Source organism: Notothenia rossii (assembly GCF_949606895.1).
Source record: "Notothenia rossii genome assembly, chromosome: 7".
Taxonomy (NCBI): Eukaryota; Metazoa; Chordata; class Actinopteri; order Perciformes; family Nototheniidae; genus Notothenia; species Notothenia rossii.
Window position 1 is genome coordinate 57,214,227 of NC_136905.1, and position 14,939 is coordinate 57,229,165.

At 45.2% G+C, this 14,939-nt stretch overlaps 1 protein-coding gene across 1 annotated transcript in view; it reads right to left on the reverse strand.

The window, feature by feature from the left end:
* The window catches only part of LOC307047231 (uncharacterized protein), a gene marked incomplete at its 5' end in the record, with an annotated part of 261,974 nt that extends 247,850 nt beyond the window's left edge, over nucleotides 1-14,124 (reverse strand). The window contains one exon of the mRNA XM_079694068.1: nucleotides 13,948-14,124. The remainder of the gene's footprint in view (nucleotides 1-13,947) is intronic.
* Between the last annotated feature and the right edge of the window lie 815 nt (nucleotides 14,125-14,939).

Consider the following 14,939-nt stretch of genomic DNA (forward strand, 5'->3'; position numbering starts at 1 on the left):
GGCAAGCATTAATCACATAGATGAGACTCAAAGGTTCAGAATTACTCATGTTTACCCCTAAGACTTGGCGACTTTTCATAAATCTCTTCATCCCTCTGTCTAACACACACACACTTGTATTTTTATTTCTATTCCAAATCAATACAAGAAAAAGGCTTCAAACTGCTGCACCAATATGAACCCCTATGTCAATCATAGATAAAAACACAAAGACACACACACCAACAGGGCCCAGTGTGTATCCCAGCACACACACCATGCCCAATTAGTGTCAGTTTCTGCTTTGGTCTCCCTTCAGTACAACATGAGCCTCTGCTGTTGAGGTCCTATTGGTCCCACCGAGCTAGACAAAATCATCAATTTGCCAACTCTACTGAATCAATTTAGCTCTCTCTGCCTCTCATTCAATCCCTTCCATGTTTGAACAGTTAAGGGGCTTTAAACTTTTTTATAAAGATATTCTAGATGAGTGTTTAGTACCACAAAAGGTCACAGACCCGCTACTTTTGAGCTGCTGTTTAGAAATAGTGCAAGATGTTTTTATCACATTTTAATTCCCTGGTGGAGAGTGAACATTATTTTGGTTCTGTGTATGACCCAAGCGAAAAACGGGAAAGTACTTTTCAAAACATTGTTCATCAGCAAGTTACCCTCAGTTTGCTCAATACAGAGTTAACATATATGTGATTCGAAGAAGAAATGACACAACAACAAAAAAGATGGTCAAACCCATCTTTCGCCTGGTTCTAGATTCTGAAAATAATGCCTTGAGGGTTGGAAAATGTCCAGTTGGGGGACTGATCGCACCTCTACTGTATGCAGTGGATATGGTTGTGTTGTTGCTTTCAGGCCATGGTCAGCACTCTGAACTGCAGACCAGTGAGAAGCAATTCTCTCAAAGAAAAGCTCTGAAGGCCTTTTCGTCAGTGGAAAGTCCCTCAGGGGCTTTTTTCACAGGTAGGCGTTACACAAAGCATGACATCAATATGAAATGTTGTCAAGTTGCAAATTTGGAATTGTGGTATTGGGTAAGCTGAAAGTGTTGCTCTCAATTAACCAGTACGTTTTATTACCCGCTGGGTGACCAAAGGGTTGTACCTCCAAGCAGCTGAAAATAAGTTTCCTTCTCAGAATACCTGGGCTCTCCCCTCAGGAACAGACCCGAAAGAGCCCACAAACCTGGTAGTAGTGATATTCCATGTCCAATTTATAGTGTGGCACACACAGAACACAGTTTGGGAAATCATTTATCTCATCTTGCCTAGGAACACTTTGTGATCTTCAACTCCAAGTTGCTTCCCCAGGTTTAGGCTGCACAAGCAAGCTGAGGAACAGAAAAAAAGATGGATGGATAGTGTATAACATGCAAACTTTGTTTAATTAATTTAGGGAGGGGTATATACATTTGTTTCAAAATATGCAAGGATTTTGCATATTTTTAATCATATTGGCTTCAAACACCCGAGTGATGGAGTTCATTTTAATCATTTGAAAATAACATTTAAGCGTAGGATCTACTCTTACACATTTCCTTTTCATTTGAGTTTTCCACAACAGGAAGACTTTTCTCTCATCACAGAGATAGCTCAGTTGCCATCACGTTCATTACAAGCATCCACTGGGACTTAAAAGACTGGGCTGTTGGTACAATTGGTCAGTTTTCATGTCACGAGACATCAGCACTTTCACAAACCGTTTAACACCACTATAGCTTTGCCTAAAGACAATATCCCATCCGTAAAGGAACATCTGATGTCTGACATCACCTGTAACAAATGTAAGGGAAACTACAAGGAGGACTGTGGACAGGAAACGGAATGAACATAGAACACAGACACCAGCTTTCTGTGAAAACCACACCAAACGGTAACATTTAACCTGTTAAGCCCCAATCCTGTTTTTCAGGTCTCCGGCTTGAAAATGACATGCCAAGAACAAATGACCTTATCTTCACTTCTAAAAGGGGTAAATTAATAATCTTTTTTCTCAAAGCAATAATACACCTGTGAGTTGGATGTAGAAAAGTCAGAATCAATATAGATGTTTTTATTTTAAAGTAAATTCAGATTGAACATAGTACATTACTTATAGTGAAAACCACCCTTGAATGATGGGATACTAGACAAACAGCTTTAGGAATTGTTAGAAATTAAAATCAATGTTTTAATGGGGAAATGTAGTTTAAACATGCCGTCAGTTTTAATGCAGTTTTACACTGAAAAACCAGACATTTTTGTGCACAACCAGCTGTTAAGTTTTATTCTGAAACTCTTTCATCTCCAGTTGGCATGTGGTAAATTTACAATTTCCAAAAGAGGTGAATTTAGTAGCGAAATGATATGGAGTGGTGCAAACCGAAGCCTACTGATTTAACACTACAACTATAGATGTCGAGATACTACCATGCTGAATATTAAATGAAGGTACAGTTTACCTCTCTGAAGAACCAGCACCTTACCGTGGTAGAGAGGTTTGTGTGCCCTGATGAACCTGGGGGCTGTGTTGTCTGGAACCTTGTGTTCCTGGTAGGGTCTCCCATGGCAAATTGGTCTCAGGCAAGGGGCCAGACTAAGATTGGTTCAAAAGACCTCATGAAAGACGACACACGAAGTGAGGATACCCGGCCCGGAGGAAGCCCGGGGTCCCCTTCTGGAGCCAGGCCCAGAAGGAGGACTCGTCGGCGAGCGTCTGGTGGCCGGGCTTGCCACGGAGCCCGGCCGGGCACAGCCCGAAAAGGCGACGTGGGCAACACCTCCGCTTCTCCGTCCCGCGGGCCCACCACCTACGGGAAACAGCGATGGGGTCGGGTGCGCTGCCAGAAGGGTGGCAGTGAAGGCAGAGGGTCTCGACGGACCAGACCCGGGCGACAGAAGCTGGCTTTGGGGACGTGGAACGTCACCTCTCTGGGGGGGAAGGAGTCAGAGCTTGTGCGGGAGGTGGAGCGTTACCAGTTGGATCTGGTTGGGCTCACCTCTACGCACAGCGTCGGCTCTGGAACCTTACTTCTGGATAGGGGTTGGACTCTATTCTTCTCCGGAGTTGCTCAAGGTGTGAGGCGCCGGGCGGGTGTGGGGATACTCACAAGTCCCCGGTTGGGTGCTTCGTTGTTGGAGTCTACCCCAGTGGACGAGAGGGTTGCCTCCCTACGCCTGCGGGTTATGGGGGGGAAAACTCTGACTGTTGTGTGTGCTTATGCACCCAACAGCAGTTCAGAGTATACGGCCTTCTTGGAGACCCTGGAAAGAGTCCTGTATGGGGCTCCTGAAGGGGACTCTTTAATCTTGCTGGGAGACTTCAACGCACATGTGGGCAATGATGGAGACACTTGGAGGGGAGTGATTGGGAGGAACAGCCCCCCTGATCTGAACCGGAGTGGTGGTTTGTTACTGGACTTCTGTGCTAGTCATGGATTGGCCATAACAAACACCATGTTCGAACATAAGGATGCTCATAAGTGTACGTGGTACCAGAGCACCCTAGGCAGAAGGTCCATGATCGATTTGGTTATCGTATCATCGGACCTGAGGCCGTATGTTTTGGACACTCGGGTAAAGAGAGGGGCGGAGTTGTCAACTGATCACCATCTGGTGGTGAGTTGGGTCGAGTGGCGGGGGAAGCCTCTGGATAGACCTGGTAAGCCCAAACGTGTAGTTCGGGTGAACTGGGAACGTCTGGAGGAGGCCCAAGTTCAGGAGGCCTTCAACTCACACCTCCGGCGGAGCTTTTCGGGCATTCCTGTGGAGGTTGGGGACATTGAACCAGAGTGGTCGGTGTTCAAAGCCTCTATTGCCGAAGCCGCGGCGGGGAGCTGTGGTCTCAAGGTCCTAGGTGCCTCAAGGGGCGGTAACCCTCGAACCTCCTGGTGGACACCGGTGGTCAGGGAAGCCGTCCGACTGAAGAAGGAGGCCTTCAGGGATTTGTTATCTCGGGGGACTCCCGAGGCAGTTGCAAGGTACCGACAGGCCCGAAGGGCAGCAGCCTCAGCCGTGGCCGAGGCAAAGCAGCGGGTGTGGGAGAAGTTCGGAGAAGACATGGAAAAAGACTTTCGGGCGGCACCAAAGTTGTTCTGGAAAACTGTCCGACACCTCAGGAGGGGGAAGCAGGGAACCATCCAAGCTGTGTACAGTAAGGATGGGACGTTGTTGACCTCAACTGATGGAGTGTTAGGGCGTTGGAAGGAGCACTTTGAGGAACTCCTGAACCCGACAACTCCGCCCTCTATGTTAGAGGCAGAGCTGGAGTATGAAGGGGGATCGACACCAATCTCCCGGGGGGAGGTCACTGAGGTCGTCAAACAACTTCACAGTGGCAAAGCCCCGGGGGTGGATGAGATCCGCCCAGAAATGCTGAAGGCTCTGGGTGTTGAGGGACTGTCATGGTTGACACGTCTCATCAACGTTGCGTGGAAGTCGGAAACAGTACCGAAGGAGTGGCAGACCGGAGTGGTGGTTCCCCTTTTCAAAAAGGGGGATCAGAGGGTGTGTGCCAATTACCGAGGCATCACACTACTCAGCCTCCCCGGGAAAGTTTACTCTAAGGTACTCGAAAGGAGGGTCAGGCCGATTGTCGAACCTCAGATTGAGGAGGAACAATGCGGATTCCGTCCTGGTCGTGGAACGACGGATCAGCTTTTTACTCTCGCAAGGATCCTGGAGGGGGCCTGGGAGTATGCTTATCCAGTCTACATGTGTTTTGTAGACTTGGAGAAGGCGTATGACCGGGTTCCCAGGGAGTCAATGTGGGAGGTGCTGCGGGAGTATGGGGTGAGGGGGTCTCTACTCAGGGCCATCCAATCTCTGTACTCCCAAAGCGAGAGCTGTGTCCGTGTCCTCGGCAGTAAGTCGGACCCATTTCAGGTGAGGGTTGGCCTCCGCCAGGGCTGCGCTTTGTCACCAATCCTGTTTGTAATATACATGGATCGGATTTCGAGGCGTAGTCGTGGGGGAGGGGGTCTGCAGTTCGGTGGACTAAGGATTGCACCACTGCTTTTTGCAGATGATGTGGTTCTGATGGCTTCATCGGTCTGCGACCTTCAGCACTCACTGGATCGGTTCGCAACCGAGTGTGAAGCGGCTGGGATGAGGATCAGCACCTCCAAATCTGAGGCCATGGTTCTCAGCAGGAAACCGATGGACTGTCCACTCCAAGTAGGGAATGAGTCCTTACCCCAAGTGAAGGAGTTCAAGTATCTCGGGGTCTTGTTCTCGAGTGAGGGAACAATGGAGCGTGAGATGGGTCGGAGAATCGGAGCAGCGGGAGCGGTACTGCAGTCTCTTTACCGCACCGTTGTGACGAAAAGGGAGCTGAGCCAGAAGGCAAAGCTCTCTGTCTACCGGGCCATTTTCGTTCCTACCCTCACCTATGGTCATGAAGGATGGGTCATGACCGAAAGAACGAGATCGCGGGTACAAGCGGCCGAGATGGGTTTTCTCCGCAGGGTGGCTGGTGTCTCCCTTAGGGATAAGGTGAGAAGTTCGGTCATCCGGGAGGGACTCGGAGTTGAACCGCTCCTCCTTCGCGTCGAAAGGAGCCAGTTGAGGTGGTTCGGGCACCTAGTTAGGATGCCACCTGGGCGCCTCCCTAGGGAGGTGTTCCAGGCACGTCCAGCTGGGAAGAGACCAAGGGGTAGACCTAGAACCAGATGGAGGGATTATATCTCTTCTCTGGCCTTGGAGCGCCTTGGGATCCCCCAGTCAGAGCTGGTTGATGTGGCCAGGGAAAAGAAAGTTTGGGGCTCTCTGCTGGAACTGCTACCTCCGCGACCCGACCACGGATAAGCGGGAGAAGATGGATGGATGGATGGTACAGTTTATTTGAATACATTATTGTTTATAGACGAGAGTAGCATGTGACAACATCCGGAATGACCGGAAACCAAACCAGACGAGAAGTATTTTTTAGAGTATTGATTACAGCGTTTAGAATGTGTTACATGAAAAGTGATGAAAGAGAATATGAGGAGAAAAGGCGTGTTAAGCATATATTGAATGTGAAAAGAACCAATCCTCTGTTTAAATGCAACAATGGACATTGGAGACGAGGCGAGCCGGCTGGCGGGGAGGAGCCAGCAGAGGATATATATAACAGCACCGGACGAGGGATCGGGACTCTTCTCTTCCCTAACGAAGAGCGGATCACAGCTGTTTGTCTGACTGAACAATATCATGCTTGTGACAAACCTGCGCCTTTTTTAATTAAAGTACCCAATTGAACTTTCACAGAGATTCCATTTAGTCTCCTTTTAAAGCTTCTCTCCTGGACGGGAGAATAACGAACACAGTTTACAATCTGGTGAGCTCCCCGATGTGATCCCGCTGACCGAGGAGAGAAAACCAACCGGCTGTTTCCTGGAGACGCTTGCAGCCATTCGACACACAAGAGCTCAAATCAATCGGTAAGAAGATGCCTGTTATGACAAAGATTCTTCACTAGTTAAACTAGGCAAAGTTAGATTTGTGTGTTTGACGGCAGCCGGCGGATCCTGAAAATAGCTGTGCATTTTAATGTTAAAACAACCCAAATTGATAAAATAATCACTCTAAAACCATGAGGCGTTGTTTTGTCACAGGCACGGTGAGTTCAAATTTCCCTTTGTTCCATTAACCCTGCATGCTATTAACCATGTGTGGGTGTTGAATTTTAAATATAAATGTGTGTGGACATTGTACTTCGGATAGGGCCTTGCTGTTTTCACGTAGGTGTCTCTTGTTACGTTAGTAGTTAGTTAGCCTATGACGTAAGGGTATATAGCCCATTTGACGATTTTTGTTAAGATCTGGAGACATAGCGAATCGGTTAAGGGCCGAGTAAGTGAAAACCAGCAGGGCATAGCGAATTAACTCAGGGTTAAGTAACCGAAGTCAGTGCTTTAAAGAAAGTCCTTTTCGAGAAAAGGCTTGGTTAAGGTCTAAGCCTTTATCAGTGGTTAAAACTGTTCTGTTTTTAAACAAGATATTGCAGGTGGGTTACGGAAATCGGAATTACAACAGCAGTGCAGTAATAAGACGACGGTCTATTATTAGTTGCTGATAGGTCTCCATATTGGTCCCGGTTTGTCGTGTCCAAATAGCAACAGATAACCAATAGTAGACTATAAAGTCAATTATTACGTGGACATGTTTATAGCTTGTGCGTAAGGGTTCCTAACTTTAAGTGATGATATCAATAAGATAAAGCCCATTTTTTTCATAGTAAACTAGATAGAAATGTTTTTATTTTAAACTAAGTGTTGTTTTGGCTTGGATTTCAGGGTTTATATTACCACACCAGTGGTTTACTTTGTTACGGTTCGTTTAAAGATCACCTCGCCATTGTTTAAACTCCTCCCTGAGAGCCGCATGGACAAATCTCTTTGTCTACAGGCCAGAGTGCGAAATAATCAGGTGCCATCTTGTTTACACCCCACATGTGGAAGAACAAAGACAGGGCAATCGCCATTTCGTGAAATGCAAATGCAAAGCACTCCTTTCTTTGTTCTTATGCAGCTGGTTTCACTCCAATGAGGCATTTTCCTGACCTCCATCTTGTGAAGAACAAATAATACTTCTTGTCACAGTTGGAACTAGAAGGCTGAATCAATTTTTGGATATTAAAGGGAAGGATTGTTGTATTTTCAAAGTTTTGAAGTATTGCTGCTGGCAAAAGTTTATTGGCGGATTATTGATGTAATTCTGCTGGCAAATGTGTTTTGGCGGTTTTTTAAATATTCCTGGTTGCAAATGTGTTTTGGCGGTTACGTGCTGTGTTGTTTAACCATGGTGTAATTTTCTTCCCATTTTAAGGAGGAAAATACCATTCTTTTTACCAATAGAGGTCAGTTTTACAATAGCTATTCCTAGTGAATTGAGCTGGAAATTGCAATAGCGCACTCTGCTGGTAGTAGGTTATTACACTAATAGAGGAAACACTAAATAACATTTTGAAGTTTAATTTTAAGTGTTATAAATAAACATAAGCTTGATCGTCAGAATAGAATTGCAAAGTGGTTTCTAATTATAAGATGAGAAACTTTACATAATAACATAACCTAGACTGTAGAATATTCAAACACCACTTTATTGAAGCTAACACAAGTTGAGACATTTGCATAATTTCATACACTTCGGTATACACTGTACACAGTGGATTTAGATATTTACCACAGATTTCTATTTTTATATTTCAAAGTCAAAACCATGCTGTACACTGTACAATTTTTATTTTTAACATTTAAAAATGTGCACAATTTTTATATTTTAATTTACTTTATTAATATTTACATACAACTTTAAAAAATAAATTTAAAAAAAACCTGATTTAAAGTTAAGATCGGATGACATAGGATATTATTTATCAGGAACAAAGGTGCTAGTCGGAGGATTAGTGCTTCAATCTTTGATAACTTAATAATTTCATTTGAATAGGAAGAGAACATGCCACTTAAAGAAACTAAGTTGAGACCAGACGCAGAGCCATGCACAACTGCAGATATTAAGGAAAGGGTAAAAATCAGATCAGATGCTACAACAGTTCCAAATCTTAGACGGAAGACATGGACCCAATATGAGAAACTGTTGGAACAGTGGCAAACGAGAGGACTGTTTCCAGCAGATAATCAGCCTGAACCAACGAAAGCCCATAGAAAAGCTGTAATTGACCATGAGAATGGAGAATACCTGCGAGAGCAACAAGCATGGATCAAAGCCGGACAACCCTCCTGGTATGGACCTGCAAAGATTGCTTTGAACAAAGCGCAGATAAGAAAAGTACATGTTACAAGTCTGATGCTCCATTGAAAGTGTTCTGTTACTGGGACGGCAAACATGTACGTCGTTCAAAAACCAAATCCGCTAGAGCAGGAACACACAGCGGAAAAAATAGAAGAAGTTCCAATAATCCAAACTCCAAAGCTCTATCCAGACCTGCCTCAGAAACCTCCTCCTTACATAACGGAATCAGAACTTTTCTCTCAAGCCTCAATACAAGCCCCAACTTTTAATGTTTCAGGAGGAATATTGAAGTTCGACGATGTCCCCACAGAAAGAAGTGTTAAAGAATTGGACTATGAAGTAAGAATGCTACACAGTAAATCTGACCAGCTGCGGGAGAATTTCAAACACGAAATGCAAGAATTGAAGGACATGACTAGACAGCATCAACTTCAGCAAAACACATTACGAACACTTATGTCATTCTAGCCCAACAAGAAACCTCCCAGTGCTGAGGCATCATCAATGGCAGGTTCGGACACGCCGATTTTCTCTCTGCTACTACCAAAAAACACAGGAATGGATGCGCAGGAAAAGTCCGGAGAGCATCAAGACCACAAACAAGAAGAGGAAAGATTCCAGGAGATTAGGGCAGAAAAACAAGACAAACAAAGACAACAAGAAGAGGAAAGACTCCAGGAGTTGAGGGCAGACAAACAAGACAAACAAAGACAACAAGAAGAGGAAAGATTCCAGGAGATGAGGGCAGACAAACAAAGACAACAAGAAGAGGAGAGATTCCGGGAGATGATGGTAGAAAAACATAGACAGGACAAAGAAAAGGAAGAAAGAAAACAACAAATAACAGAAACATGGGGACAATCACAAACAACACGCCGAACAAACTACTCTCCTGACTATTCCAAAGGACAGGAAAATGAAGATGACGACGGTGCACACTCGGAAACCAGTGTACACTCCCCATATCATGAACAATCACATCAACAACGCAGTCTTGCAACTCCTACTGAGAATACTAGTAGTGACGAAAACGAGCAACATTACTCTGTGACATGCCCCAAAACAAAAAAAAACAAGACATCTCAAAGAACCAGGACTGGAGTACATACCTCCATGCCATTGATAGCGGCTGGAAGAGGATTTGACTACCAACCATGGACTCACAGGGACATGGAATCTTTAGTGGCCAAACTACCTCCACTCACCCAAGGAGGACAGAAGTGGGTGAATGATCTGGAGAAATACACAGTCCAAGACCACCTGTGCTTGGGAGACATGAGGGCATTGCTTGGAAGGATAGAGGGAAGACTAGAGGCAAGGGCAGTGGATTCCAAGGCTAAATGCACCAACTCTCCAGATGATATTTCATTCAACAAAATCAGGTCGAGGTATTGGGCTGCCATTCGTCACATTTACCCAACAACACGCAGTTTACATGCCCTCAACAGCCTGAGAAAAGAGCCTGGGGAAGACATGCATGCCTTCCTGAAGAGATGTGAAGGAGTGTGGGAGGACTGCACTGGAGAACGACATGACACTTTGCCGGCTGTCATAATGTTGTGGAAGAACGCAGTCATAAAAGCCCTTCCCAAATCAGTGCAGGCACGCCTGGAAGATGTCGTGGGATTGGAAGCTAAACTCCCAGAAGAATGGAGATTAAATCTCATACACCACGACATCAAATACCAGGAAACAATGGTGGAAGACGATGAAGACACAAAGAAACTGGCGAAAAGACTATTGAAGATGCAGGTAGCTGAGAGAGATAACGAAGCTAATACGAACAATAAATTGACAAGGCAGATGCTAGCTCTAACAGCAAAGGTCATACTAACAGAGAAAGAAGTGCAGACACCTCAAACAGTTCAAACTCAGATAGTGCCAGAAAATCAGATGCAGAACCAACAAAGAGGTAGAGGAGGTTTCCGAGGAAGAGGCAGAGGAAGAGTTCTCCGGTTTGAGGGATGCTACTTATGCAGTCAGCTGGGCCATTGGGCCAGAGATTGTCCAAATCAACAAACACAAAACCCACCACCAGCTTTACAATACAACCCTACACAATTTCAACAGCCCCAGACACAACAGTATCATCCCCAAGCACAGCAACCGCCTGTGTATACCCCTGTCCAACTACAGCCACAAGCACAAGAAAGAGTAATCAGACACACCGGCTCAAATTGAAATACTCCCATCTTGCCGGTACCAAAAGCTGGAAACAAGGGATGGAGAATGGTCCATGATCTGAGAGAAGTCAACAATGTCACTAAAACTGCTAATATTCCTGTTCCCGATCCACATGTAGCATTACAAAATCTGAATCCAGGTCACAAATATTTCACAGTGATAGATCTAGCTAATGCATTCTTTTGCTTACCATTAGATCCAAAAGTCCAGGATATATTTGCTTTTACTTACCAAAGACAGCGATATACTTACAATCGGATGCCACAGGGTTACAAGGATAGCCCAGGACTATTTAACAGTGCTTTGAAACAAGACCTCAGTGCATTGCAACTACCGGAGGGAGTAATTTTGATACAGTATGTTGATGATTTGCTTCTAGCCGGGCCAGATGCAGCAACATGTCTGACTGTGACACAAAAATTGCTAATCCTACTGGCCAATGTGGGCTATAAGGTGAAGAAAGAAAAAACACAGATCGCAAGGAGAACAGTTACATTCCTGGGAAGGATGGATGATTTCCTAAAACAGTCTAACTCTAACACCAGCACAACGGACTTCCATCCTCTCCCAACCAAAGCCCAAAACAGTGCAGCAAATGCTTGCGTTCCTGGGCCTGACAGGTTACAGTAGGACATATATACCTGACTATGTGGATTTGACACAACCACTGAGACACATAATTTCAGAAGCAGGAAACAGAAATCTAAAAGCCACTCTTGAGTGGACAATGTTGGTCGAAGAAGCTTTCACGAAGACGAAGCAAGCCCTGAGTCAAGCGGCACACCTTTCCACTCCGGATTATGACGATGATTTTTGCCTTGATGTTTCTGAATCAGGTGGAATAGTCAATGGAGTCCTGTTTCAGAAAAAAAGGGGGAGTGAGACAGGTACTGACGTACCATAGCTCAAAGCTAGACAATATGGAAATGGGCCAGACAGGATGTGCAAGACACCTAGCTGCACTAGCAAAAGTCATTGAGAAAACTGCACATGTGGTAATGTGCGACCCATTGAAAGTAAACACAGCCCATGGAGTAGTAGCATTCATAAATTCACAGGCATTCACATTTTCCCCAATCAGGAAAATCAAGATTCAGACCAGTCTGTTGAAACCACACATAACATACCAAAGTGGTTTAACAATCATGTCTACAGGACTGAGCACGGAAGAGCATACACCCCATGACTGTCAGTTCGTCTCCCAAAAGGATCTCAAGATAAGATCAGATTTAGAAACAGATCCTCTGGACCAACCAGACTTCACTCTCTACAGTGACGGCTGCTGTTACAAGGGAGATGACGGGAATGTGGCCTCCTATGCAGTAGTCCGGCAGGAGGGAGAAAATGTACAAACCATAGAAGCAGAAATCATCCCCCAACCTGCTTCGGCCCAACTGGCAGAAGTAGTGGCACTCACCAAAGCCTTGGAGCATGCAGAGGGACAACAAGTCAACATCTATACGGATTCAGCATATGCCTATGGAGCAGTGCATATAGACGGACCACAGTGGATCAGAAGAGGGTTCCTAACATCTGCTAAGACACCAGTAAAACATGCCAAAGCTCTAAAACTCCTGCTGACATCTTTACTGTTGCCCGCAAAAGTGGCAGTAATGAAATGCAAAGGACATCAAATATTGAACAATGCAATATCCAGAGGAAATGATGCAGCAGACAAGGCAGCAAAGAAGGCAGGAGGGTACAGCAAGCAAATGATATGTACAAAGGCCAATACTCAAGAGGAGTTAACCACCGAACACATCAAAGACATGCAGAAATATGCTGGAGTGTATGAACAGAATCAATGGAGTCAAAAGGGAGCAAAGGAAGTAGATGGCCTGTGGAGAGCCCACAACGGCCGTTTAGTCGCACCTGCAAAGTTATGCCACCTACTAATAGAACAATCACATGGTCCCACTCATGTAGGCAAAGCAAGAACAACAAAAGACATTGAACAACAGTGGTGGCATCCCTACATGAAGGACAAAGTTGAAAACTTCGTTAATGACTGTGACACGTGCAATGCATTCAATGTAAAAAAGCCATATAAGTGCCCAATGGGAAGATATCCAGTCCCAGAAGCCCCATTCAAAGACATTTGTATTGATTATACAGACATGGGAGCAGACAATGTGGTCAGAGGGTTTAGATATATGTTAATAATGATAGATCGTTATACAAGATGGATTGAAGCCATTCCCTGCAAAAAAGAAGACGCAAAGACAGTCATAAAATGGCTCAAAACACAACCCGTACCCCGTTATGGAGTGCCAAGGATAATAAGATCAGACAATGGTTCACATTTTACAAGCAAACACTTGGAGGAAGTTGAGTTATATTTCGGTATAATTCATAAGTTTGGGTCAGCATACCACCCACAATCTCAGGGTATAGTAGAAAGAGCAAATCGAACATTAAAGGGGAAAATAGCAAAAGTCATTTTTGGCACAAACATGAAATGGGTAGATGCTTTGCCTCTGGCACTCATGTCAATGAGATCTTCTGAGGGTGCTAAAACACATCTTTCACCCCATGAGTTGTTAACTGGTCGGCCAATGCCTGGGCCTCCTAGAGAAGGAGGGACTGGCCCAGTTTTAGACATCAGACAAATAGAAGTGTTTGAATATGTCAGGGCTCTGAGTAATATTATCCAAGTCTTGTCTACACAGGTTCAGAGAACTGCAGAGACACCAGACGAGACACCAGAAGAGACTCCTGTACGGCCGGGTGACTGGGTGAGGTTGAAAGTTCACAAAAGAAAGTGGGCTGAACCCAGGTGGACGGGTCCGTGGGAAGCAGAGGTGAAAGTGGTTTGAATTTCTTGCAGGTACTATAATGCTACCCCGACCTTCATTGGTTCATATTGTTCTCCTCCCGCCCCCAGCTTCATGCATCCCTGAACACAAACTTCAAATTTGTAATGCCTTTATGGGGTAGAAATTAGAAACACTTGACAATATGTATAGTCAATTATTTATTTGCAATTGTGCATACAACTTGTGTCAAAACTTAACAGACCATTAGCAAGGCATGTTGAGGGAGGTAAACTACACACTTTTCCACATTTTCCACAGAGGGCTGAAGTAGCTCTCCTCTTCTGTGTACCGGCGAGCCATGCAGCTTGTTGAGTGGACTGCTCTTCTTCCTTTGCCCAGCCAGGTCTTCACATAAGGCAGTGGATCCCACTGTCTGCATGGTGGTCCCACAGAGCTGATGAAGAGGAGATTTGCTGCATTTTTTGCTGTAAGTTTGCTCCGATACTCAGTTATGATGTTGTTCATTGTGCTGAACCCCCGTTCACAGTCAGCATTGCTTGGAGACAGTGTGTCCACTGCCATGAGCAACTTCTTCATTTTGTTGGGAATGTTTCTTCCTCCACTGGCCTTGTATTCTGTGAATCCAAGATGGGCCTATTGTTGGTTCACATGTAGGACATCACACAAAGCCCTCACCTCATTATCTCCAAATCGAGGATTGTCATGGTCCCAGTTGTCAGGGTTGAGGACTGCCATTTGATTGATAAGGCTGTTATAAGCCTCTTTTCGGTTGGCTGCAACACTGGCCTGTGCTCTGTTTGCTGTGGTTGTGAAGAGTCTTTCTTTCATATTGTCTGCCACTGCTCGGATGAACTGAGCAGAGTCAATGATGGGAGACCTGCCAACTCTTAACTCCTCTCCCTTGAATTCCATCACTTCCTCTGCCTGACTGGCATCAACTGCATGTTGTCCTGGGTAGCGATTTAAACTTTCTATGCATTTGACATACGTCGTCATGATGTCATGGGCCTTTGGGAGTGTGGTCTTCCTGTTCTGAAGAATTTCTGACAAGATCTTAAGTTCAGTCAGAACATCTGCCATCAGTGCAAGACTTTTCAGGAAGTTGATGGAGCACAACTTAGAAAGCAGACCTTTGAATTTGGCCCTCTCTCTGCTGTCCCTTGTATCATCCTCTGATGCCTCACGGAAATGTTGTGCCAAGGCTGGATAAGACTGCCAAACTGCAGAGACTGCCCTCCATGAAGAAGCTACCCAGCGAACACTGAACACT